At 42.2% G+C, this 26,986-nt stretch overlaps 1 long non-coding RNA gene and 1 other non-coding gene across 2 annotated transcripts in view; both read right to left on the bottom strand.

Moving 5' to 3' along the window:
* LOC122552421 (uncharacterized) overlaps positions 1-26,986 on the bottom strand; it is a 754,662-nt gene that overhangs the window by 267,768 nt on the left and 459,908 nt on the right. The window lies entirely within an intron of this gene.
* On the bottom strand, positions 26,399-26,471 carry trnar-ucg (transfer RNA arginine (anticodon UCG)). The gene has a single exon. It is a non-coding gene; the product is annotated as a tRNA-Arg (tRNA).

The following is a 26,986-nucleotide window of genomic DNA, read 5'->3' as shown; positions in this document are numbered from 1 at the left end:
TAGATTAGATTCCCTACAGTGTGGGAACAGGTCCTCCGGCCCAAGTCCACAACACACCTCCGAAGAGCAACCCAACCTGACTAAAGCACCTAACACTACGAGCAATTTAGCATGACCAATTCACCTAACCTGCACATCTTTGGACTGTGGGAGGAAACCGGAACACCCGGAGGAAACCCACACAGACACGGGGGAATATTCAAACTCCAACCAATCAGTTACCTGAGGCGGGAATTGAATCCAGGTCCCTGGCGCTGTGAGGTAGCAGTGCTAACTACGCTGTCGCCGTGGTTCCACATGATATGCTGCTCTGAAATGTTTGATCACATGGAATCCAGAGGGAGCTGGAAAATTCAACACAATTGGCTTGATGCTATGTAGCAAAGGGTAATAGTGGAAGGATGCTTGTAGGACTGGAGGCCAGTGGCAAGTGGAGTGCCTCAGGGGTTGGTGCTGGGATCATTGCTGTTATCTCTATCAATGATTTTGTTGAGAATGTACAAGGCATGCTTAGTAATTTTGCTAATAACACTAAAATAGGCGGTTTCGTGGACAGTGAGGAAGGTAATCAGAAATTGCAGCAGGACCTTGATCAGCTGGGGTAGTAGGTTGAGAAATGGCAAATGGAGTTTAATATAGAGTAATGTGAGGTCTTGCATTTTGGAAAATCAAATCAAGGTAGGAGTTTCATGGTGAATGGTTAGGCCCTAAGGAGTGCAGTGGGACAAAGCGTCCTTGGAATTCAGGTGCACGGTTCTTTCAATGTAGAGTCATTGGTACACGACAGTGAAGAATGCTTTTGGAACACTGGCCTTCATTCGTCAGGGAATTGATAAACGAAGTTGCGGAGTTACGTTGCAGTTACACAGGATGATGGTGAGGCTGCGCTTGGAGTACTGTGTTCGGTTTTGTTCAAGTTGCTCCATGAAGTATGTGATGAAATTGGAAAGAGTGCAGAAGAAATTCACAAGGATATCGCCAGTACTCAATAGCTGAGACATAGGGAGAGTTTGGACAGGCTAGATCATTTTTCTGTAGAGTGTACAAGACTGAGATGATATATTACAGAAATGTATAAGATCATGAGAGATATGGATAGGGCGAATGCACTCAATCTTTTTCCCAGTGTTGTGAATCATAGACAAAAGGGCATCAGTTTAAGGTCAGAGGGGAAAGAATTAAAGGGAACCTGAGGGGCATCTTTTTTTACACTGAAGCTGGGACACACATGGAATGAGCTGTTGATGGGAGAGGTACATTAACACATTTAAAAGGAATTTGGACAAATACATGGATAGGAAATGATTAGATGGAAATAGGGCAATGGCAGAGAGATGGGGTTAGTGTGAATGCACATTTTGGTCGGAATGGACCGGTTTGGAACAATGGGTCTGTCTCTATGCTTTAGGACTCTATGACTCTAAAAACCATTGCTTGTCTCCCACTGAATGTCATATTGTACTTTACCAATTCACTGGAGCGAACCTGACCCTCCAGCCTCCAGGCTTCCATGATGTTTGACCATCATGTTCAACATTCGATACTATAAGCAGATGCCGTGTAAAATGCAACATATTTCCCTCAGAACAAGGTTATCAATTAGTCCTTCTGAGCACACATCACCAAATACAAACTAACCTTGTCTCTAGTTTGGATCACAACATACTCTTCAAGCTACCTGATGCACACTTCTGTAATTTATTTTTCACAGCATTAGCATTCACTTAGTTTACGCAGTTTAGATGTAACGTGAGATATTTCAGTATTACTGCTGCACCAACAATACCAATTTCCCACAGCATAAGATATAAAAAAATTGCACGACAGTTTTGCACGGCAGAACACACCAATGTTTGTTTCTCATTACTAAGATCCTCCCAAACTGATTCTTTGGGATCTGAGGGATAGGGTCGGTGGCATTACTGATGACAGACTTAGAGAAGACGTTCATTGAGGCTCACCTCGACGCTGAGATGATCTGAAGAAAAGTCCAGCAATACAGGACATTCTGTATCCTCGTTCCACCAGGATAAATGTCACCGTATTCTCTCTGCTCGCTCACACTCACTGTATATCTGTTGTAGCACCTGTCAACGAACAAGGCTCACGCTCTATCTCCAAATAAAGTTCATGTACTACCACTCACTGTTGAATTCAACACCTTCCTTTCATCATTTTGTCTGTCGCCTATGCAATACCCCCACACCAATAACACCTTATGGATTCTGCACTGTAGACTGACTCCCTCTCGACACCTCACCATTCAGCAACCCTCTCCCCCACCACCACGTACAACAGTACGTACAGCTCATTCCCTGCTTCCCTTTCTCCCATTCCAGGATAAACAGCCTGGAACAGGACAGAAAGGGCCAAGCCGGGTGGTGGCGTGTCCGATATCCGTTCCCTTTCCCCCCCCTCCCCGCCATGTTGGCAGCACTCTAGCATGAGCCGGCGGGGACCGTGTGAATCGTATGGAGATTCTGTGATATCCATGTCCTACCAACTGAGTAAGAAGCAATGTTCTGTGGAGGGCAATACTCACTTTAACCGCTCTGTCTGTTCTGCTACTTCTTTCCTTCCCAAAACAACAAATGTCTCATTGCAGAAAGATGCAGACACAGAAATACCTGGAGAGATATGTAAACACCCCAATTTACTAACACTCACAGCACATGCAATGAGATGGACCCGGACACATGTAGAGGCATACAGAGACATACACAGTCACACACTAACAGACTTAAACAGATAAAACGCAGAGGCGAATACACAAATACACAGACACACAAACACATGAACAAACGCACGCATGCAGACACACAGAAACACAGGAACCTGTATATGTCAGCCAGCGAAAGATAGGTTTTGGTGAATAAGGGTACCAAGGATTACAGAGAGAAGTCAGGAGAATGATGTTGAGAAACCTCGAAGCATTATTAAATGGCATTCAGATTCGATGGGCCGAATGGCCTAATTCTGCTCCTATTTAAAATACTCGTGTGGTGTTATGCTATCTGGTATTCTCTTCCTGGGACAGGAGCGTGGAATGAGTTAAATACATATTTGATTGGAAAGAGTAAGTAGTAATTTTGGATAGGTTTAGAGGGCTGTATAGTCTATGTCTAATCCTAATTAATCTGTCCTTATGTTTCAAACAACGTAGCAATTTGATGTTAGGTGAACACAGTTTTAAAATAATGGGTCCTACAATGAAATAAGGACGTTCCTTTCCCTTTAGTGTTGTGCTATCTGTGGTGCCCTTTTCCTCAGGGAGCAGTAAAGACGCGGTTATTGAAGATATTCAAGGCTGAGCTCTAGTGATCTTTGCTGGAAAGGAGAGTCAATGTTTATTGGGAACAGACCAGAGATCGGTGGTCAGACACACTCGGATCAGCCATGAGCATTCTGAATGGTGCAGCCGAATGGCCTACTGCTGCTCCTGTCCATGAAGTTAGCCTTCAGATGTAGCAAGTGGTTTGAAATGATGTATCTGGGAAAGGATATCGGGTTTAATCGTAGCAATGTTTTACTGCATCTGGACAGCGACAATGCAGATGCTGGAGGTCAGAGTCGAAACGTGTCGCACTGGAAACGCACAGCAGGTCAGGCAGCATCAGTGGAGCAGGAAAGTCAATGTTTCGGGCATAAGCCTTCATCAGGAATGTGCCCGAAACATGACTCTCCAGCTCCCTGTAATCACGTTCCTGTGAGGCATTTTGAATGAAGCATTATCAGTTTAGGTATTGGATGCAAAATCTTTTTAAACCATACACGATTTTGAGAAAAATTAGCTGGATACATATTTTCTCATGTTAGGGTGCATAAAACTACGGAATACATTTTAAGAATAAAATGTATTGATTGTTATGAATGCATAGGCGGGTACTGTACCTTTTAAAGAGAGTGAATGTTGGCAAGGATTTAACAAGCACAGAGTGTGGAGAAAAGTGTTTAAAAAGTAGCATTTGGCTGAAACAAATAACTGAGTTGAGTGCTAATGAAGTTGAATTTTAATGATATAAAACAATGAGACAATTTGATGTTTTGTGGTATAAAATCGGGCATTTTGAACAGTTGGCCAGAGCAGCAAAGAGCACGAACAAATGCAGACTGCCTGCAGAATCGCTGTCTGAAAAGTACCTGTTTCTATGAAATCTGTGCAGCAGAAAACCAAAGAAAAGACCCGGGAAAACCTACAGCGGAAGATGCACAGGAAAATCGACGTAACTCGCTGGGAGTTTTGAAATTCGTTTTATTTTGTAAGTCTTAATTGGGTGGTTTTATCGAATCAGTATATTGCTGTAGAGAGGGAAGGAGATAAATTGATCTGACCAGGATGATTACATTGTAGAAAGTTGTTGTTTAATGTTCTTTTTTTCTTGGAGTTAAAGAATAAAATGGTATTGCTTTCTATAAATAGTGGGATTTGGTCGTTCTTTGTCACTCACACTTTTACAGACTATGAGGCGAGGTGATTTTTTTCTGTGTGTCTGGTTTAAATTAGCAGAAGGGCTTCACACTCTATCGTAACATTGATTTTAACGCAGATATAATGAAGACATCAAACGATTTCTTAAAATTATGCAGACACATGTAAACTTGCCATCAAATTATACAGCTGAGATTTTGTTTTTTTTTGTTGCTAAGGAAAGGCACTATGTACAATAGCAGTAATGATGCATTTGTATAGAACACCTTATCATCAATTCCAGAGAATGTTCAAGGAAATCATACATGGTCCTTTTTGGTGTTCAGTTGGCATTATTGCATACTTTAGCACAGGGAAGGAGAAAAAATGTTACCTGCCTCAGAAGCAGCAGCGTAGTGCCCCCCTCTCTCTCATTTTGTTCCGCCTGACAAGAGAAAAAATCCTGTGTCTTCTTTACCAATCGTGGAGGTTTCCTGATGAAAGATTCATTGGCATCTTTCCACTATCTGACGCAAAGCGAATTGAACCAAATCCAACTGTTCCGGGGAGATATCCCATTACAAGCAGACTGTGTGAGCAATAGAACTTCAGAGGACAGAGTAACATTTGGGACATTCTGTTATCTTTCCATTCGTAAGAGTTCAGGCATTATGAAACTCTGGAAAGCTTTCATTTTTCTGTTTTGTCTTAAAATGTGTGCGTGTGTTCATGTGTGCATGCATCTGCACGTTTGTGTGTTTATGACATGTTTCTAGAAGATGAGCCAGGCTGACACTTATATTATTGGCCTTATCACTAAACTTTGACATTTGTTGTAACCAGTGGAGGAGTGTGACTGCAAAAGGAATCAGTGACCCTGTAACATTGGTTGGAAAACGAATGAGAAATTCTGAAAGAGCTGTACAAGTGAGAATTCCCTTTGCCAGAAGTTTGTGATGTCTAGGTGTTTGCATTGAATGAAGAAAAATGGTGCATACAGAAAAGTGCTTCTAAGACAACAACCAGATCAGCCACGAAGTTAGTGCCTGGTACAACAGTGGCAAAGTGACTAATGACCCATTCCTGCTCCTCACTAAAATGTTCCCATGTTCTATTCAGCCCCGCAAAGGAGCAGATGGAGCCACTTGCTCCAAATACCTGGTCCACAGGAACATAGGATATCATTCAATCCCTCCAGACTGTTTGGTGTGGGTTGGAAAATGTTATTGCGAAACACAATTTGGGTTCGAAAGACGTCTCTGGTCTCTTTACAGAGTGTTTCCGCACTGCAACTTGTGGTTCATTTGTTTGTTATGTAGTGGACCCAGTTTCACTGTGAATACAGCCCACAGACATCGCTCAGAGATGATACACAAAATACACTACCCTCTGTGAGAAGAAAACACTCCCCACACAGACAAAATAACCTATTGATATGTTCAAAAGAGGTGAACACAGGAGCCCAGCTAAGAGTGACACACCCTGACATCCAGGCAGGACTTGGCTCAGGATTGTGTCAAGGAACGCTGACAAAATTAAATTTAGTGGGCATCAGCCACACTATCTCCTCTGTTGGGGTCATCCAATATGACCCTTCTGTAGTGGACTATGCACATACCGTTTCAAGTAACCCGCTTGGATGCACCAAACAAATTCTGCCCCATCTAAGCCATTGCTCTCAGGGAGTCCTAGTCAATATTGGGGACGTTGAAGTCACTCACTGTGACATCTCTGTTTTTATTACACCTTTCCATAACTGGCCCACACATTTGTTCCCAAAGTCTCGGTGGCTGTTGAAAGGACTGTAGTATAATCCGAACACAGTAATTGCAAAAATCTTATTTTTGTGCTCTACTCATATTGCCTCAGTGGATGAGCCCTCCAGTACGACCTCTCTGAGTGCAAATGCAACATGATCCCTGATTATTAATACAGCTCCTCCACCTCATTTACCTTCCTTTCTATCTCACCGAACACAACAATACCCTGAAACGTTGAACGCCCAGTCCTGTCCCTCTCCAAACTAAGTGCCTGTAATGGCTGCAACATAATGGTCCCATGTCTTGAATCAAGCTGTAAGCTCATCTGCCTTACCCATAATAATCATTGCGTTGACATAAACACACTTCAGCCCAATGCCATCAGATCCTGAGTCGATAGGATATACACAAGATGGACGGGATGGACCTTAATTGACAGCAATCTCCGATATGTGGATCATTGGGATTTGCAGGTCGGTAGGATGTTCGCAAGAAGAACGGGATGGACCTGAACTGGCCGCAATCTCCTGGCAGGCAGGTTTGCTGTTGTCAAACAGAAGGGTTTAAGCTCGTGTGGTCGTTCGGGGGAGGGGGGAACAGTGGGAACCAGAGGGGTAGGTCCACAAGTACACGACTGAGGCGGGGTTGGTGACGAATCCCAGTAGAGCTAAGACCAACAACAAAGAGACAGAGGTTACTGAACACAATGGGCCTGACAGTCTGAAATGCGCTGATTATAATGTGAGGAGTATGACAGGCAAGACGGATGAACTTGGAGCTTGGGTGAGTATATATAACTGTGATGTTAATATTATAGAGATTTGATTGAGAGAGGTACTCGGGAATTCCAATGATACGCATATCGGAAGTGCTGCCTCATCTACCAGTTCTTTGCCCATGTATTTAACTCTACTACCATTCTATTCCTAACCTCATTGGGAAATTGAAGAGTCTTGTTGCATGAAATTTTAAATATCATTTCAGCACAACTCCGGCAATTATTATTTTTCTTTAAAATGGACAGACTCAACAATAAATACTTAAGAGTGCGTTAATTAACTGGGAAAGAGGAGTCCTCTAAATCAGTCCAGTGATGACAGGATCTGTTATCTATCACCTCCACCAAACCTACTAGACAACGAACTCTATTTTTCCAGAGCGGAGAGGAGAGAAGGAGGAGAGAAGTGAGGGCTGCCGGGAAGTTTAGGGCTTAATTTATATTTGGGCAGTGGCGATACCAAGATACTACACGTATATCTCCCTAAAGCCCCCCACTAACCAGAAGAAAAAGATCCTGTAAGGTACGGCTTTTATTTCTTATTCATCTTTTTCATTTATTTAAGTGTATTGTTTGGTTTTAGTTAGTTCGTATAAAGTTAAGCTTACAATGGCAGGGGCCTCAAACCCGTGGCATGTGACTATTGCTTGATGTGAGACCTTAGGAACGTGTCTGACGTTCCTGACTCTTACACTTGTAAGAAATGTATCCAGCTGGCGCTGTTGTTTGACCGCATGACGGCTCTGGAGCTAAGGATTGACTCACTGTGGAGCATCCGCGATGCTGAGGAGGTAGTGGATAGCACGTTCAGTGAACTCGTCACAACGCAGGTTAGGATTGCTGAGCGATACAGTGAATGTCTCCAGCTACCACATGATGCAGAAACAACACATGCCCCGACCCGCCATCGTTATTGTATTTAGCTAGTGCTGAATTTGTTTTTTTATTAATTTAACTGTTTTTATATCTCTGGTTTTGCAACTTGTAAACAATAGATGAACAAAATTCAGAAGTCATGCTGACTCAGCCCTAATTTACGATGCACCTCCAAGTACTGCATTACAAGGGCCCAGTTCTTCAGCGAAATATCCCAGGCCAAGCCATCTCCAGCTGCTTCATCAATACCCTTCCCTCCATCATAAGTTCAAAAGTGGGAATGTTCAATGACAATTGTGCAATTAATACCACCCACAATTCCTCAGTTGAAATTTAACATAGCACAATCAATTAGAGATTGGGCTACTTTAGATTTAGTCCTATACAATGAGAAAGTCTAATTAATAACGTTACTACAATGGACCCTGTGAGATCTGACAGTACCGTAGTTCATTCTGAAACTAGAAATTGGAATCTGAACAAAGGAAACTAAGAGGGTATGAGTGGCAAGTTGGCTGAGTTGGCAAGTTGGTGTCTTGGGCAAATCACTAAAAGCTTTGCCAGGAGACAGGCAATAGCTAGAATTTGGAAAGATGCATCATTAATAACATTATATATTCATCAAATGCCTAAAAACCTAATTGAAGAGATAAATCAACCATGGCTAATGAGGCTGGAACAATTGCAGCATTTAAAATGCATCAGGATGGGTATATGATTAAAAAGGGTTTAGAGGGATATGGGCTGGATGCTGGCAAATGGGACGATATGAGATTGGGATATCTGGTTCGGCATGGACAAGATGGACCGAAGGGTCTATTTCCGTGCTGTACATCTCTATGACTCTACTCTGCGGCCTCATTATTAATAGTGGGCTCGAAAACCCGATTAGTGACCGATGTCAGGCTAACTGCCTTATGATTTCTTGGATTTTGCCTCCCTTCCTTCCTTGCTCAGAGATTTACATTCTGATATTCCAGTTCTCTGTGACGCTCCCTGAGGACATTTATTTCTGAAAATCCACCACCACTGCCTCCACAATTTTCTCCCCTATTTCCTTCAGAATATTGGGTTGTTAGCCTTCCAGTCTGTGTGATTTATCCATCTTCAAACATTGCAGCTTCCACTGCACACTTCATCAGCACCGACCACTACACTCATCTCTCGCCCTTGACTGTCTGGAATGCTGTTCGTTGTCAACCATTGTGAGGACTGATGCAAAGCACCTATTCATTTCATCCTGCAATTCTTTGTCCTCCATTTCTCTGTAGCTGGCCTCGTTTTCAAGTTGTCCAATGTTCACTTTTGCATCTCTTCCTGTAATAGATCTTAACTAAACTCTTGCAGTCTCTTTTCATATGGGGAGCTGGCTTATACGTTCCATATTTTCCACGGTATTGTTTATTTTAAATTATCCTCTGCTACTATAGAAAGGCTTCCCAGTCTTATCGGGACTGAGGGAGAGTATTCCAGGGAATTGACTGCAGAAGGCAACATGCAACTACACTAATCCTGTTAGCCATCGTTGGGTAGCTTGGTGACATAGCTCTGCTGCCTCATGGTGCCAGGGACTCGGGTTCAATTCCAATCTCTGGAGCATATCTGTGTGGCCTTTGTACAATCTCCCCATGTTTGCATTAGGAGCATTAACTCCTTTCATCTCTCCACTGTCTATCTCCGTGTTTATGCCATCGGCAGTATTTCTGTTTCAGGTCGATGAAGAAATGCGGCAAATTCAACCGATTTTCGTAAAAGCGACCCTGGTGTTCAGGATGCCCTGGGTGTTCAGGATACTTGCCTGGACACTTGTGTGAGTGCAATGTCACTGGTTCCCAAGCTATTCCTCTCAGTCCCTCGGTCCATCCATTACTGCGTGCAGCCTTTCGTCGAGCCACTCCTGAGACTCCTGAGAACTCATCGCTTGGCACTGGATGCTCCCTAAGCAGGGCTGTGGACACAAAGACACTGGGAACTTTGTGACCCACTAGGGTTGCTGTGTAAAGACCCTGCTATTGAAAGGAACAGAATAACTACAATCCAATTGATTCACAAAGCAGAGTAAACGGACTGATTGGCATCCAATGGCGTGGTCTTTATCCAAACCATGTTTGGACCAGAGTACTAGGGGATCGCACATCCAGGCCTGGAGACAGGGCTTTAAACTAAATAGGGCGAGTGTGGGCATGGTCAGATATTGGCGGAATTAGAAAACCCGAGTTATAGAGGATGTAAGAGTGCTGAAATCAGGAGAAGTTATTAAAATCTCCAACACAGACATAAATATGACAGCGGGAATGGAGAGTGTTAGCAATCAAACTTCAAGCACACTGGACAAACGAATGACAACGTGAAGAAGAACGATTAATACAGGATTGAAGGTGTTATATCTGAATGTATGCAGTGGAAGGAATAGAGTAAATGAGCTAGTGACGCAGATCAGAATTGGCAGGTATGACGTGGCGGACATCACGGAGACATGGCTGCAAGGGTATCAGGATTGTGAGCTGGATATTTAAGGATATACATCTTAATGAAAAGATAGGCAGGTGGGCGGAGATGTATGGTTGCCGTCAGATGATGGGGAATCTGTGTGGGTAGAATTGAGGTATCGAAATGGTGAAAGAAAAGCATAATTGGAGACTTGTACAGGCCTCCAAACAGTAGTCAGGAGCTGGGGAACAAGATTCACCAGAAGAGAGCAAAGATGTGTAGGAAAGGCAAAGTTAGAGTGATCATGGGGATGTTAAAAAGAAAGTTTGTTGAGAGTGAGGACGGGCTCAGCCCGTTGGAGGATGGTGGTGGTGTTTGGGTGCAGTTAAGGCCTTCGTTCCAGGAAGAGCAGAGAGTCCTGAGACCATCATAATGGGGGTAGGGGTTGGGGAGGGATGTTGGTGGATGTGTAATGGGATGGTACGACCATGGGAAAGAGGAGGTCGATGGAACCTGCAAAATGGAAATTCTGAAAGTGGTATAAAGTGTCAGATGAATCACGGATGTAGATGGGCAAAGACTGGACCAGGAGGGATTATCGAGTCAAAGTAGGAAGAGATGAGTTGTTTGTAGCAGGTGCAGACTGAAGCAATGTGGCTGCCTGGGCCACCCTGTTTGTGGATATATGGAGGAGATGGAAACGAACTGTGCTATCAGAGGTCCATCAGCTTGGGGCCATTGGCTGGGGTTGGGAGGGCAGTGTGGGGGTGGGGGAGGGCATCACCAGGAGAAATTAGATCAGTTATCGCAGTTGATACAATGTGCCATGGTGGGGAGCATGGTCTAAGAAAAGACTTGTTGTACGTTTTTTTCTATCACTTGATTCTTGTTAAGGTTGTGCAGCTATCCTGAATTTCTGTATTTCCATCAAGTGCAGACGACATCTTTTTTCTCGCCTAGTGCAGTGCTTCAACATTTCTTTTTTTTTTGCAATATGTGCAACAATGGACGTTTGTTCCAATAATTTGCTTCCAATTCAAGGAAAACGTGAGAATATGATTTGAACTCGGAAAGTCTGTCCATTAGGTGCAATTTAATTGAATCTTTACCCTCATCACATTCACTCTTTCAAACCAAAAATGAATGAATCCGTAAATTCCGCAGATATATTTTCAGCTCTGACGATCGTTGGGAATGTTACAAAGGACATACTTCAGTGTCACGGAAAATACAAATGTTCCAGTGCAAAGTGCCAAATCCTGGTCCATCCTAAATTATTCACAAGCTTTATAAATAAAATATGCAGAGGTGGCAAAGCGTACGTAAAAGGAGAGTTCAGCGCTGTGTTCAAAATGCTATTTCTCGCTCCCTCATATAAGACCTTAACTATATCACTGTAAATTCCCCAAAATAAGAACAGCAAGAGACTGTCCCACTATTTCCATCGCTGTGAGCATCGTGTGGTGAGGAATACAAGTTCCAAGGTCACATAGCATCCTGGCTTGAATCAATATCATTGTCCATTTACTGTCACTTGTTCATAATCCTGTGGCTCTCTTTGAAACATAACAGTTAGTTTCCCTGCACCACGAGGATCACTGGGGCTCACTATTCTGAATGGAAATTAGACATAGGCAATAAATGCTGGTCTTGCTAACGTAATTCACCTTACAAGAGCAACTGACAGGAATCTGCTCTATTAAAGGCATCCATTCTAACCTATCTGATTTCTAACGCAGTTTTAATGAGGCTTTAACTTTGACCTAAGCATCTGATCTTTCTGTAACTCCATGAATCTTCCACAAGTGCTTTCACAGTGCTGATTAAAAATCACAAGTTGTGCTCATCATCCTGAAAAGGAGAGCCTTTGTCCGCTCGAGAATGCGTTCATTATTTGTCAGTATCTAAAGGCAATAGCAACGTAGAAACTAAGATCAGGAGTAGGTGATTGGACAACCTGAACTAAGTCAGCCATGTGATAAGATCATGGATGCTCTGACTGTGGCCAGAAACACACATTCTTTCAATGCCCTATAACTTTAATTCATAATTTATAGCCGATAAACTGTCTGACTGTGTCTTAAGAATATTCAATGTCTTACCTTGCATCCCTCTCTGGGAGGGAAGTTTCCACAGATGCAGATCACTTTGAGATGGTTAACACAATCACCAACTCCTTCACTGTGATATTCTCCAGTTTCCAGGAGTCCATCCATTTCTGGAAATCACTCGCACAAATTGAAATATTGTTTCAGCATTCACCTTGAATAGACTACTCAGAATATTACGGGTTCAAATGGGATCATGCGTCATTTGCCTAAACCCCAACTGATCCAAGGCCAATCTGACAATGTTTCCTCCAAAGATAAATGCTCCTCACAGGAATCAGTTGAGTGAATCTTCTCTGGACTGCTTTTCATGTCATTTGGCCCTCAGCTCTCCTGACGTAGTCTCACCGTACCCTGCAAAACTGTAGGAAATCTTCCCTACTCCTGAATGTATTGTCTTAAAAAGGTTTGAAGATTTATATTGCCTCCCTATGATGTGCACGCAATGTGTTGGTTTTTGTGATCCAGTTGCCTGATTTCTCTGTGCCTCAGCTTTGCAATCTCTCCATTGGATTAATACACTGTTTTTCCATTCAAACCTCCAATCCATTCAAACACAGACACATATTTCCTGCTATGCCCCATATACCAATATATCATTCACTTTACCCACTTTGAACTCTATATAATATTATGAAGTGGAGGTCAACATCCACCTGATAATTAAAAGCAATGCACCCAGCGAAGATCTCTCGCTTTATAATATGGTAAGAGAGTGTGACAAGTGATGTAACCCACCTCCGTTTTGACACCCAGTTTGTTATAAAGAAGTGGTTCAATGAAATGGAATCCGTTCACGCTTTCTGTAATTAACAATTACTATTTTCCTGTCTAGGGGTGAAACCGTGGCTCAGGGTCTAGCACTGCTGCCTAACAACGCTAAAGACCCAGGGTCGATTCCAGCCTCTATGTGGAGTTATCACATTCTACTCGTGTCTGGGTGGGCTTCTAACACGTGCTCCTGTTTCCTCTCACAATCCAAAGATGTGCAGGTTACTTGAATTGGGCATGCTAAGTTGCCAGTAGTGTTCACGGATATGTAAGTTAGGTGCATTAGTCAGGGGTAAATATAGCTAACCTATAGTTAATAGGGTAGAGGAATGCATCTGGGTGGTTTACTCTTTGGGAGGTCAGTGTGGTCCTTGTTCGTCTGAAGGGCCTGTTTCTCTACTCTAGGGATTCTATGATTCTAACTTTAACAGTCAACAAACCACCAACCAACTGAACAGTCTCTCTGTAACTAATTACTTATTCTGGAATAAAACAAGATTTTCCTGATATGCGGTTTCACTAATGCGGATTCCACTCATAAATCCATTATTAGTAAGAACAAAATTAAACTTAGTTTCTCAACGTTTATCCAGAATGGACTCTCTTGATATTTCTGTATCTTATTCCCTCGTCTTTCTCTGTCTGAAATGCCTTCTCAGTTGTTTTCTAGTTTCAAGAATATTTGCTCAGCGTGTTGTGCATCTTTATTGATGGATAGAGCTTTATAGGCAGAGCATGGAGATTTTTTTCTGAAACCCCAATATTTCTTTCACAGATGTCACGTCCCTGATATCATTTTTCAGAGTGCAGTGGACTCTCCCCCTCTGTCCAATTGCCTCTTTGTTATATATATATATATATATATATATATATATATATCTCCTTGACACAATAACTGCTTATTATATGATTGTTTTCATATTGTTAATACTAAAACGGATCCTTAATCTCCAAGTGCCGTTTTAAGTTAATTGGCAGCATTTGAACTGTTGCCTGGGTAAAAATGCTGCTTGGGCCTGCTAACTGAACGGGTTTGATCCATTCTGTCAATTTGGGCACCTGCAAACCGCTGACCCACAGACATTCGTTCTTCTGTTTAACCACCGAAAAATACTTCCCTTTTCAAAGGTCATCATGATATTGCCCAGAATTTTGCAAGTTCGCCGTTTTTACGCACCAATTGACTAATATGCACACTGATACCTCCACCTCGAAAATAATAGTCCGATCAAAAAATCCTAATTACGATTTTAAAATAAATCTTATTTCAAAACCAGACAGCTGTCGATTCTTCTCCATATTCCTGTCTTCTTTTCTTATTCTTGGGGATTCTGCTTCCCAGGTCTTTGGCTGATAAAGGTACCTATAAGAGAGCAGATCTTTCTGCTGCCAGGCTGGACTTGTTGGCGGCTTGCTGCACTTTGCCGCTCTGGCAAACTGTTAAAAATGTTTGATATTTATACCCCAAAAGATTGGATTGTTTCATTGGTGTTAATATTGTCAAAACACTATAAACTTGATTAGCATTTGGCATTTTGACACATTATTTAAACTGATTGGCTGAATTTGAATTTTAATTTTTCTCATAGCAATCCAGATACAGCTAGCTGTTTAATCAAACATTACATTTTTAATTTTTCCAGTACTCTGGGCAGCCTTTCAACTCTCTTGAAGGTACGGTACACTTTAAAAATCATAACACTGTCCACCCTATCTAACCCTCTGATTATCTTATATAGATCAATACAAACAGCTCTCAACCTTCTTCGCTCGAATGAAAACAGCGGCAACTACCTCAGACTTTCCTTCTAAGACCTTCCCTCCAAATCAGGCAACATCCTCGTAAATCTCTTTTGAACCCTTTCCAAACGCTCCACTTATCTGCAGCAAGCAGAAACATACGCAGTACTCCAAGTGTGGTCACACCGGAGTTTTGTGCACCTGCAGTATGATCGTGTGTCTCCAAAATTCTATCCCTCCTCCAATAAAAGCTAGCAGACTGTACGCCTTCTTAACAAGCCTATTAACCAGATTGGCATATTTCAGTGCTCTACGTACCTTGACACAGATATCTCTCTGCTCATCGATACTGCCAAGAATTTTACCATTGTCCCAGTACTCTTTATTCCTTTTGCTCCTTCCAAAGTGAATCACCTCACACTCTTGTACGTTAAACTCAATTTGCCACCTGTTAGTCCAGCTCTGCAGCTTATCTATGTCCCTCTGTAACCTGCAACATCCTTCAGCACTATCCACACTTCACCAACCTTAGTATCACCATTAAATCTACTAACACATCATCTTATTCCCTCATCTAGGTAATTTATAAAACTGACAAACAGCAGTAATCCCAACAAGTTCCTCTGTAGCAACTACAGTTTGTGGTGTAGACGGTGAAAACAGAAAGCATTACTTTTGTGCCTCTGCCATTTCTGAGTTTTTCATCGTTACCTTGTCGGTTTCATCCTGCACTTAGTTTCACTCTGCGCTTCTTTTTTATGTACCAGTGAAAGATACTGGTATCGGTATTTATGTTTCCGTTCATTTCCTGTCATAGCTTCTTTTAATGTTGTGTGTTAATCATTTGCTGCTTGTTTTTATTCATTTTCATTAATTCACAGGAAGACGGCATCGCTGCGTAGGCCAGAATTTATTGCGCATCCTTGATTTCCCAGAGGGCAGTTAGGGGTTATCTACATTGCGGTGGGTCTGGAGTCACATATCGGTCAGACTAGGTAAGGATGGCAGTTTCCTTCCCCATTTACCTTAGTGAAACAGGTGAGCTTCTCCTGACAATCTACTCATGTTCACCATCAGTTTGTTAATCCCAAATTTGAATTCAAATTCCACCACCTGCCATGGCAGGATTCGAAAGCAGCTGCCCAGAGCATTATCTGGGTCTCTCGATGAACAGTTCAGCTATAATGCACTAGGCCACTGCCTTACCCAATCCCGCGGAGTGTGACTAACGTGTGCACTATGATTTGCCCTAGTTTTTTTTTCCCTTATGCTGTCATTGAATTCCTTATCTAGACATGGAATTGTTTTCTCTGTCATGCAATTCAACTTATCTCACGAATATACTTTAAATGAGAGATATTTAGTATCCCCTTAAGTATTTGCCAAATTTATTCATCTGTCCTGCCTTTGACTGTTCCCCCACCCCCCACCAACACCTTCCTTAGGCCACTGTAGGTATTATTAACCAATACTAAGGCTCTCGTATGCGACTCTGTATTCACTCTTTGAATCTAAATTTGAAACTAAAGTATGTTGTGGTCATTATTTCCAAGAGGATCCTTTCCTGCAAGATCGTTTTTCATTCATTCCTTACATCACATCTAAAGTACCCTGCTCTCTGGGTGGCTCCCTGACATGTGTTCTCAGAAACAATCTTTCATATACACGACAATTTGTACTTGGAGCCTACCCTTTGCCAAGTTGATTAATTGATTCAATATGCATGTTTATCCCACCGTTGTTAGCTTGTCACGAACCCTCATTATTTCCGACCTCAGAAGTACTTTGGTGAGACGGTGGCTGATAATTACTCTTCCAAAGAGGTTTCTTCAGTTGCTTTTTATTTGCACCTGGACTGATTTTCATTTTGTTCCCTCGTGCCAATTTCATTTCTTAATATAGCCTTGATATCATCATTAACCAATACACCAATTCCACCTCCTTTACCTTCATGTCTATCCTTTCGGAATATCGAGTAACCATGGACAGTTCACTGTCCAGTCCTAATCTGCCTGGAACCATGTTTCAATCATCCTTACCAGGTCATACCCATTTATCTCTGTATCTATTGCCAGCTCATCAATTTTATTCCAAATGCTTTGTGGTTTTAGGCGTCAGGTTTTTAAATAAGTTTTTTTATTTGTTTTTCCCCTGTGATATTTTCTTGAGTACGAACTTCCTGATCCCACACACGTCACTCCTTCACGAACCCCACACATTCCATCTTCATTTGTTAATCTCTGACACACATCTCTATCATTTATTTCAACCTCCAACTCACATTTTGGACTGAGTTGATGCCTTCTCGCAGCATGGTCATGAGTCTGATTTCCTACTCACCTCTACCTTCTGCTCAGTTCTTGACCTGCTGTTTTGTGTCCCTGCCTCGTGGTTTATTACATTAAATCCACCAAATTTGCACGAGAAAACGTCTCCACTAGGATATTGGTGCTCGTCCAGTTAAGATGCAAACTCTCCATTTCTTAAAGCCACCACCTGTCCTGGAAGAGGGCCCACTGATCCAGAAATCTGAAACTGTCGCCCCTGAACTAGCGACATTAAAGGGCAACAGTGACAAAGGTGGCAAATGGGAGGAGTGGGAGACATTTCACAAGCTGATGCGTACATAGTGGGCAAATAGCCTCCTTGTGTACATTAAAGTTCGTACTCTATCATGTACAGATGCAAGTCAAAGCCAGTATCAGAATATTTCCAGTTGTAAATGTTAGCAAAGATCTGATCAATTTGCTGCAGCATAACAAATTAAAATGCAAGCATTGCAAGGTCAGCTTGATGATGAAGTCTAATTAGTACTCAGCACACGAATATTTTAAATCATGTACCCCTACAAATAAAACATTTTTTTCCTTTGCTTTGCCACAAAACTCTTTGAAAATGCCTCATTGTTCAATCACACGGATGTGTGTTCATCGTTCTTTTTCGTATTTCACATTAAATACCATTCATTCTAAAAATTGCAAGGTTTCAAATTATTGTTCACTTCAATTTAAGAACACAAATCATTTATTCAAACTAATATTCTCTGTTCATGTTGAATTATTGTCATTTTTCAATTGTTTGTAATTAGCTGAAATTTGCACATTTAGTGAGAAATTAAGCTGATTGATGATATATAAATTTGTAAGAACGCTATTTCTATGTGATGGTTCAATCGTTTTCTCACTTTAAAAATGCAATCATTCAGAAGACAGCGACTTTCCAAATGTTGGAGCGACGATGTATTATTTTGAATAGTGACTATGAGTATGTAATTGTAGCGAGTTTTAAGAATATTTGTAGCTCAGGTTGAGGTTTTCGATGTAGGCTTGCTCGTTGAGCTGGGTGGTTCATTTTCAGACTTTTTACCATCTTCGTCTTCAGTGGGCCTCAGGCGAACCAACTCTGAAAATTCCTGCTTTCTATTTATATGTTTGGGTTCCTTTGGATTGGTGATGTCATTTCCTGTGGTTATGTTACTTCCTGTGGAGAAGTCACGTCCTGTTCCTTATCTCAGGGGTGGTATTTGAGGTCTAATTCGATGAGTTTGTTGATAGAGCTCTAGTTGGAATGCCATGCTACTATGGATTCTCGTGCATAACTCTATTTGGTTTGTTCTCGGATGGATGTGTTGTCCCAGTCGAAGTGGTGTCCTTCCTCATCCATATATGAGGATACCAGTGAGAGAGGATGATGTCCTTTTGTGGTTAGTTGGTGTTCATGTATCCAAACATATGTAATTGCGATCAGCACTACAGTCAGATAACATGTTCTTTGTTCGATATTAAATAAAATATACATTTTTTTATTTTTGTTAAATAAAATGTTGGCAGGAAAGTATATTTTAGTTCCATAAATATAATATCAACCTAACTGTTTTCAGAGATGATGCAATTATTGTTTGCTTGAATTATGATAATTCACATTTTTGTGAATCACAATTCACAAACATAGCAAATATCTGATTTTTTTAGATCAGCTTGCAATCATAACCTACATTGAAAAAAAATTTGAAATATTTGAATTCAGTCACAGCTGTCAGTGATACTGGATAATACATTGTTCTGCTCTTAAATCAATCCAGAGAGCTTCCACCTGGGTCAGGACAGTCATTCAATCATTATTTCACAACAAATTATTTCGACTCCATCTTCGATCTGAGCCTTGCTCGGGACAGATGAATGGACCTGGAGTGTCAGAATCACATCGCACAAGTTACTTATGGTGATAGCATCTGGCCTGCTTCCCAGACTCCAAACATCTGATACCTCGACCAGGCACTGGGCGAAGACGTTAACAAGTTGACAGTATTCTGCAGCACTTTGTGTCTCGCAAAGAAACCTCTAAATCCGTGCCCAATAAATGTCACCTTCACATTCACCAGTATCAAAATAAAATTGTACATCTCTATAGATGGACAAAAGTTAATACATGGGTCACCCAACAGAATCTATCTGAAGAAAACAGCAGCAAATGGCAAGTCCAGCATCACGTTAATAACTGAACTTGACGTATTCTGTCTGGTGTAGGTCGTCACACACATGTTGTACTGGTACTCAGGTGACTGTAAGAATGCACACCATAAGTGGACGTCTTGGCCTAACGCACCTACAAAGCTTCCTCATCTCACACATATCACTCCCTCCCACATTCAACAATTGGTAAGAATCCTCAAGCTATTTGAAGCATGAAACACAGAAAAGTACAGCACAGTGCAGACATTTCGGCCCTTGACGTCCAGCCAACCTTTTAGCCTACTCTAAGGTCAGACTAGCCTACACGCCCTTCATTATGCTATCTTTCATTTGCCTATCCAATAGTCGCTTAATATATCCTCAATGCAGCTGACTCTACTGCAGTTGCCAGCCGAACATTCCACCCATCCACCATTCTCTGTCTAAGGAACCTAACTCTGATATCTCCACTAAACCTTTCTCCAATTACATTAAAGTTTTTCGCCCTCGTGATAGATATTTCCACCATGGGAAATAGTCTCTTGCTATCCACTCTATCTTTGACTCTCATCATTTTGTACACATCTGTCAGGTCATCTCTCATCCTTCTTTGCTCCAATGAGAAAAGCTCGGAAGACTTCTTTGTTACCATCCTGATAAATCTCCTCAGCACCCTCATTAAAGGTTTCACATCCTTCCTACAATGACGCGAGCAGAACAGATCACAATATTCTAAGTGTGATCTCACCAGGGTTCCAGAGAGCTGCAGCATAACCTCGTAGCTCTTAAACTCTATCCCCCTGCAAATGAAAACATCATACGCCTTCTGAACAACCTTATCAAACTGGGTGGCAACTCTGAGGGAGCTATGACATGGACGACAAGATCGCCCTGTTCCTCCACAATGCGAGGGTCCTGCATTTTTTCTGCATTAAAATTCGACCTTCCAAAATGAATTGCTTCACACATTTCCGTTTGAACTCCATCTGCCACTTATCAGGCCCGTTCTGCATCCTGTCAATGTCCCATTGCAAACTACAACTGCCCTCCACACAATCCACAACTTCAACAATCTTTCTTACATCGACAGACTTACTAACCTAACCTTCCACTTCCGCATCCAAGTCAGTCATAAAAATAATAAACATCAAAGGTCTCAGAACTGATCCTAATGGAACACCACTGATCATTGAGCTCCAGACTGTATACTTCCCATTTACCACCAATTTCTGTCTTCTATGTGCCAGCCAGTTCTGTATCAAAACAGACCGGTTTCCTTGTATCCCATCTCTCCTTCCTTTCTGAATGAACCTGTCTTGAGGAATATCATCAAACGCTTTGTTAAAATCCATGCACTCTACATCCATTGCTCCACCTTCTTCAATGTGCTTGATCCCATCCTAAAAGATTTTAATAAGTTTTGTGAGGCATGATCTGCCCCTCTCAAAGCCATGCTGACTATTTCTAATCAAACTATGATTTTTCAAGTAATCATAAATTAAGTCTCTCAGAAACCTCTCCAATACTTTGCCCAATACGGGTTTAAGTCTGACTGGTCTGTATATCTTAGGATAATCCCTAGTACTTTCCTTGAACATGGAGTAACATTTACCGCCCTCCAATCATATAGCACTACTCCAGTTGACAGTGAGGATGTAAAGATCATCACGAAAGGCGCAGGAATCTCTTCCCTGTCTTCCTGTAGTAAACTCGGGTTTTGTCCGTCGGGCCTAAGGGCTTTATCAATTCTTGTTTTTGTACTTGAATCAATCAGTACTTCACCTCAAAATGTCTACGCCCTCTCCAAACAAATGATTGACTGCTTTCCAGACTATATACAGTGCTGCCTTCTGGAACACGTATGATTCCCAATGTCCTGTCAATCATGAAATGAAAAACATGGGAAGGCATCAATGCCTTCCTGATGATGGGCTGATGCCCAAATCTTTGACTCTCCTGTTCCCCAGATGCTGCCCAACTGGTTGTGCTTTACCAGAGCCACACGTTTCGATTCTGATCCCTCGTACCTGCAGATCTCACTTTCTCCATTAATTAGAGCTGTCCCATCTGCACACTGGACAGGGAATTAATCAGCAGACACTCATTGCATGTGGAGCTGACTGGTTAGTTCTGGAATGTTGCATTTGATTAATATATTTATTAAAAGAGAAATTACAATTCAACAAATATTCATTCATTCCCAGATTAACAGTTTTGTTCGTGAATGGGGCACCTTGAGAACAAACAATGAATGACTGAAGAACTCCGTATTATAGAGTATTCCAGGTTTTATATTACAGGCTGGATGTCCTTTACCTCAATGCTGGGAATATTGTCCGACAGACAGATATGATGAGGGAACAAGGTGAAATGGGGAAGTGTGACATTTTTGCCATCACAGGGATGTGTTTGAGGGAGCTCAGGGCTGACACCTCAATATCCAGTGGCACAAGATCTATAGGCACGGCAGGAGAGGTGGTAAAAGTGGAAGTGTTTTTGCATTATTATTTATGGAGTCAGTTACTGCAGTAAGAAGGATCTTATATTGAGGCTTGGTGGTTAGACTCAGGATCATAACCATGACAGAAACACCGCTGGGGATATATTGTAGACTCCCAGATAAAATAAAGTACAGGAACTGATATAAAACCAATTTCCTGAGGTTTGTCAATAGGATCATTAACAATAGGATCATTATATTCAGGCATTTTGATTCCAAACATTCATTCGGGCAGTGATAAATTTTTAGAGGGGACGGATGCCATGAAAATTATTCCACAGAGCTTCTTATATCAATTGGGAGAGCATGAAAGGACCAGTGGCCATGACTCGTATGTTTTGAGTTTGCTAAGGAAAAGACACAAAAATGTTTGAAAAATAAGAGCTTTTTAGATTTGGGAGACCGATTTTATGAAAAAATATGACAGGATCTGACCAAAGTGCAGTTGCTTCTGGGTGAAACTGTAGCAGAACAGCGTGGGGCGGGGGGTTGGGGGATCACTTGGTCAAAATGGAATTGACGACAGTGTCGGACCAGCATGTTACACCCCAGATAAAATTTAGGAAAACAAGCCAAGAGAACCTGGAGATGTCGTCGCAAATTTGGAACGGAATTAAAATGGATAGAGAAGCCTAAAGCTGTTACAAAGTGAGTAGGTCAATGCAGGTCCGAAAAGAACATAGAAAGTGGAGGGTAAATTAAAAAGTCAGTAGAAGAGCAGAAGTGGAGGCGGGGAATTAAAACATTAGAGGGTAAGATTAGCAAGAATGTAAAGACATTCTTTCGGTTTATTAAGGGGAAGAGGATAACGTGGGAGAGACAGGGGAGTGTTAGGAACCAAGGGGCCCTAATACACGGAGCCAGAGAATATGTTAAACACGGACTTTCTTTCGGTCTTTAGATTGAAGAAAGAGTTCCTGAATTCAGAGACCGTGTGATCCTTGAGTGAATTGATACAGAAGCTGACGAAGAATTGTAAGTTTAAGCGGGATAGAGAGTGGGCACATTCACAGATCTGGATGAGCTGTACCTTAGGCTGACGCGAATGATGAGTGAGGAGATTACAGTCTCTTAACCTTTCATTTTTGTTTTGCCTCTGGCCAGAGAGAAGGTGTGATAGGACAGGATAATACCGAATATTGGTACAACCTTCAGAGTGCTAAGAATACCGTATGGAGTTAAATACCACCATGTCTAACATCAGTGAGAGGGGAAAAATGCAGAAAATTCTGTGGGCTGTTGAGGCTGGCTCATTAAATATATTCAGGGTAGAGGCAGACTGATTTTTATACAAGGTTTATGGGGAAAATGCAGATAAGTGGAATGGGGGAATTCCAAAATAAATCTCAACTAATTGAGTGGAAAAACAGATTCAGTGAGTGCAGCGACATACTATTGTTTCTATGTAGAATTGTATCATTTTTACAATAGCCTTGTATTCACTGGAACATGAACCTCTCTCGCTATGGAGTGAGACACAGTTTGGAATGCAGTCGACAGATTCATGGAATTCAAAAATGCAGGACTATAAGACAAAAAGTACCAAGGAACTGTGACAATGCGAATGGCTGTCGGGATGAAGATTAGCATCAGCGCAGTCAGCACTACCAAAAGGAAGAGCTCAGTAAGACACCGTCCAGGGCCAAGCAGTGACCTTGGCTGGGGAGCAGGTAGTCAGTGGCCAGGTGTTAAGGAGTGCCTAATGACGAAGTGCTACATCACTGCAGTGTCTCCCTCCTTCTCTAACCAAAATTAAATGTGAAGGGGGAGAGAGAGACACATGCTATTGGTAGCAGAGTAAGTAGTAATGTTTGGCTCAAGAGGCTTTGGAAATCGGAAGCTCAGCAAAAACTACAGGTAAGCTCAAGTAAAGTCCTTTCAACTTTAGTTTTGCAGCAGTGGTGATAGCAATTAGGACAGTTGCACGTTCCTCCTACGGAATGTGGGACCTCAGGTAAATTTCCACTGTCCCTGAAGACTACACGTGTGGAAAGTGAACCCAGCTGCAACTCCTGGGAGACCGTGTTCGGGAGCTGGAGCTGAATGCATTCAGGATCATCCGAGATGCTGAGAACTTCATAATTAAGAGCTTTCTTGTTGTGGTCACACCCGAGAACCGCAAAAATCATGACTGAAATATCCCAGTCCCACGTTAAGATCCATGCCATGAGTTCATCAGGTTTACCTGTCAGTCCTGTTGCATTTCAATTAAGAAACATTAATCCAACAGGAAGTCCTTGCTTCCTGCTGTTTTCAAGACAGAAATGAGGTGGGCGACGACCTGGAATGGCGAATGGAGTAGGCAGGGAGTGCAGGAATCCCCTGTGGCCATTCCCATCAAAAACAAATACACCGTTTTGAATACTGTTCAGTGGAATGACGGTTCAGGGAAAAGCAGCAGTAGTCAGGCGAGAATTCTTTCAATGTCTCAGATCAGTTCCTATCCCGAGAACATCAGCGTCAATGTCCCGTCCTCTACTCGGTCCGACAGTTCACACTTCTTCATTCTCCTCTGATTCCATTTGCTAAACAGTTTCTCAAGATTTACAAAGCTGGAGCTTAAATTATATGGTTTGCTTCCCAAACATTTTTCCAACTGTCAACTGACAATATTTTCACAGTATCTCTTCACAATCCACTGGCTTGCACCATGTCCAGGGATGAGAAGTCCCGTTTGGTGGAGAGATTCCCGAGGCTGGTGAGTTTCATTTTGGAACAAAGATGGTTAAGTGGCAATTTCCTGCGGTTGTTTGTAATGATGGGAGAGGGAGCGGTGGGGAATGAGCACTTTGACGAGCAGGAGGAAGTGTTGCCACTCACCAGAGTCAGAGACAGGATGAAAGGAATCTAATGAAAAGCAGCACTTCTGCTCAGGACGTCCAATAACAACTGCAGAAACCCGATGTGTCGAGCAGTGTATCTGGAAAGAGAAACAGAGATCATGTTTTAAATATGGAACAGTTCTGATGAAGAACTCGAGTTTCCCAAGTCTAATCAAATTACAGGCCTGGTTTGCAAAATAGGTTTTCTGAACTTTGAGCGCAAAATTGCACCAGCAGGAAAGCATTCATAACGTCGGTAGCAGGATTCGAATCTACGTGGGGAAACCCAAATGGATACCTGCTTGACCGCCTTAACCAACCGGCCATGAGTACAGACCGCCGTTCGAGGTTGAGCATTGACCAAATCAGCCGTGATCTCATTGAAAGCTGCCGTTGACTTCATGAGCTAAATGCTCCCATCTCCTTTCATACCTTTGCTGTCATTTGTAAGGTGCGAGGCACCAATGTAAAAGAAGAAAAGCACAAAGGTAGGAAAAGACATTTGCAGGCAAACTGAGTCAAAATTATTTATTGAAAGGAAAATCACATTGGCAATTTGCCATATCTCTTTGCGAACATGACCAGCAGAGGTAAGCAAGGGAGCTATTGATCTGAGTATTCTTGGACCTGAAACAAACAAAGGTTAGTGACATATCATTTCTTTTTCTGGCGAACGAAATGGTCTTTCCTGATGGTTACAATGAAAGAGATGGTTCCCAATAAAAGACAGAGATTAATTCGCATCTAGATATATTTCAATGTGACACAATTCATTTTCAGTCCCTAATTACCACAGAGATGGAGGGGGTGAGTTACTTTTCTTCACTCTTCAACTCCTCAGCACGGAGGTACAAACATGAAACCGCTAGAGATGGAGTTCTTGAATTGGGAACCAGAGACACTGAAGAAACTAGGCAAATGTGAGGGCTGTAGATGCTGGAAACCTGACTTTAGATCAGAGTGATGCTGGAAAAGCACAGTAGGTCAGGCAGCATCCGAGGAGCAGGAAAGTCAACGTTTCTGTTGCTCCGTTGCACAAGCAATTTTCGTTATTGGCTCAGATTTCCAGCACCTGCAGCTATTTATTTTATGTTAACCTTCATAATGTTTTGGACAAAACCAATGACCTGCCAGCATCGGAAAATCGGCACAAGTACTGGTACACCGATATGTTTGCTGAACAATACAGCCATTCCATGAGCGGGAATACGATCCGGGCCACGGTGCTGAGAATACCGAATCCTCACAAGTAAATAACAAGACAATGCGATAGATACTATCGTATTTGGTGTAAATAAAACACCCTTTCTGAACATTTTCGTTGAAGATTTTTTTCAACTTGTCTTCAAAGATTTCCAAAGTGGGAAAAGGCCATTCCGCCCGTGTGCATTGCGACTAATTGGAGAGCCATCTATTCTAGTCGCAGTTTCGAACTTTGGCCCAAAGTCTCGTGAGTTCTAATGTTTCGAGGTCAAATGTCAATGAGGTTATCCTATGTTCTTACATGGCACAACAATGGGGCAGAAGTATGACACTTCCAGAACGAAATGTAACTCTTTTGAGGAACTCATGCACATTTTCACCCACAGAGGGAGACACACCAGAAGATACCCCCAAAATGTCGAAGGTGTCCATTGTGGAGAGCTGGAATTTGAAATGGGCAACAGGACAAATGCAAGCTTTCCATGCGGAAGCACAGAGGCGACGTCCCGAGAGCGTCAACGCAGACCACGTTTAAAGCAAAACATTCCCCTCGAGCCAGGTAGGACTCGAACCTACAATCTTCTGATCCGAAGTCAGACGCGTTATCCATTACGCCACTGGCCCAAGAGACAAGCCAATCGTTGGCAGAATGTCGATATGTAATTCCATGGACTTTCACGGAATCAGAATTAAAAAGGTGAACAAGCACCGAAGATAATCACCAACAGTGCTTCACTTCGAAGTTTCCAATTTGTGAAGCAGTGCCTTTCACTGGCAAAGGAGAAACATTTGTCCTCAGCTGCCTGCTTCAGAGTCGCCTCCTTCTCTGCTGGAAGTTTCCATCGTTTTATTCACAGTCACGACGCGATTTCATGATCCACTCCAGTGAAAAAGTGTCATGTTGTCGTCCAAGCAAGACCTTGCAGATACTCAGCGAGAAACCTCTGGTCATTTCGAGCTCAGGATGTGGAATTAGACGAGATGCGTGACACCTTTTATTGGCGCCGCCACTTCACTGCAAATTAGCGGCTCATAACGAGCCGTTGTTAGCATCAGCTTGATTTGTACCTTCCTACAGTGCATTTGCTAAACAACATCAGATAGCTCCCATCCGGCCCAGCTGACTTATCCATTTTCAC

The sequence above is a fragment of the Chiloscyllium plagiosum genome, unplaced genomic scaffold (genome assembly GCF_037043375.1).
Source record: "Chiloscyllium plagiosum isolate Xiang-an unplaced genomic scaffold, Cpla_swu_hap1 HiC_scaffold_45, whole genome shotgun sequence".
Classification (NCBI taxonomy): domain Eukaryota; kingdom Metazoa; phylum Chordata; class Chondrichthyes; order Orectolobiformes; family Hemiscylliidae; genus Chiloscyllium; species Chiloscyllium plagiosum.
This window is presented reverse-complemented; position numbering and strand designations above follow the sequence as displayed.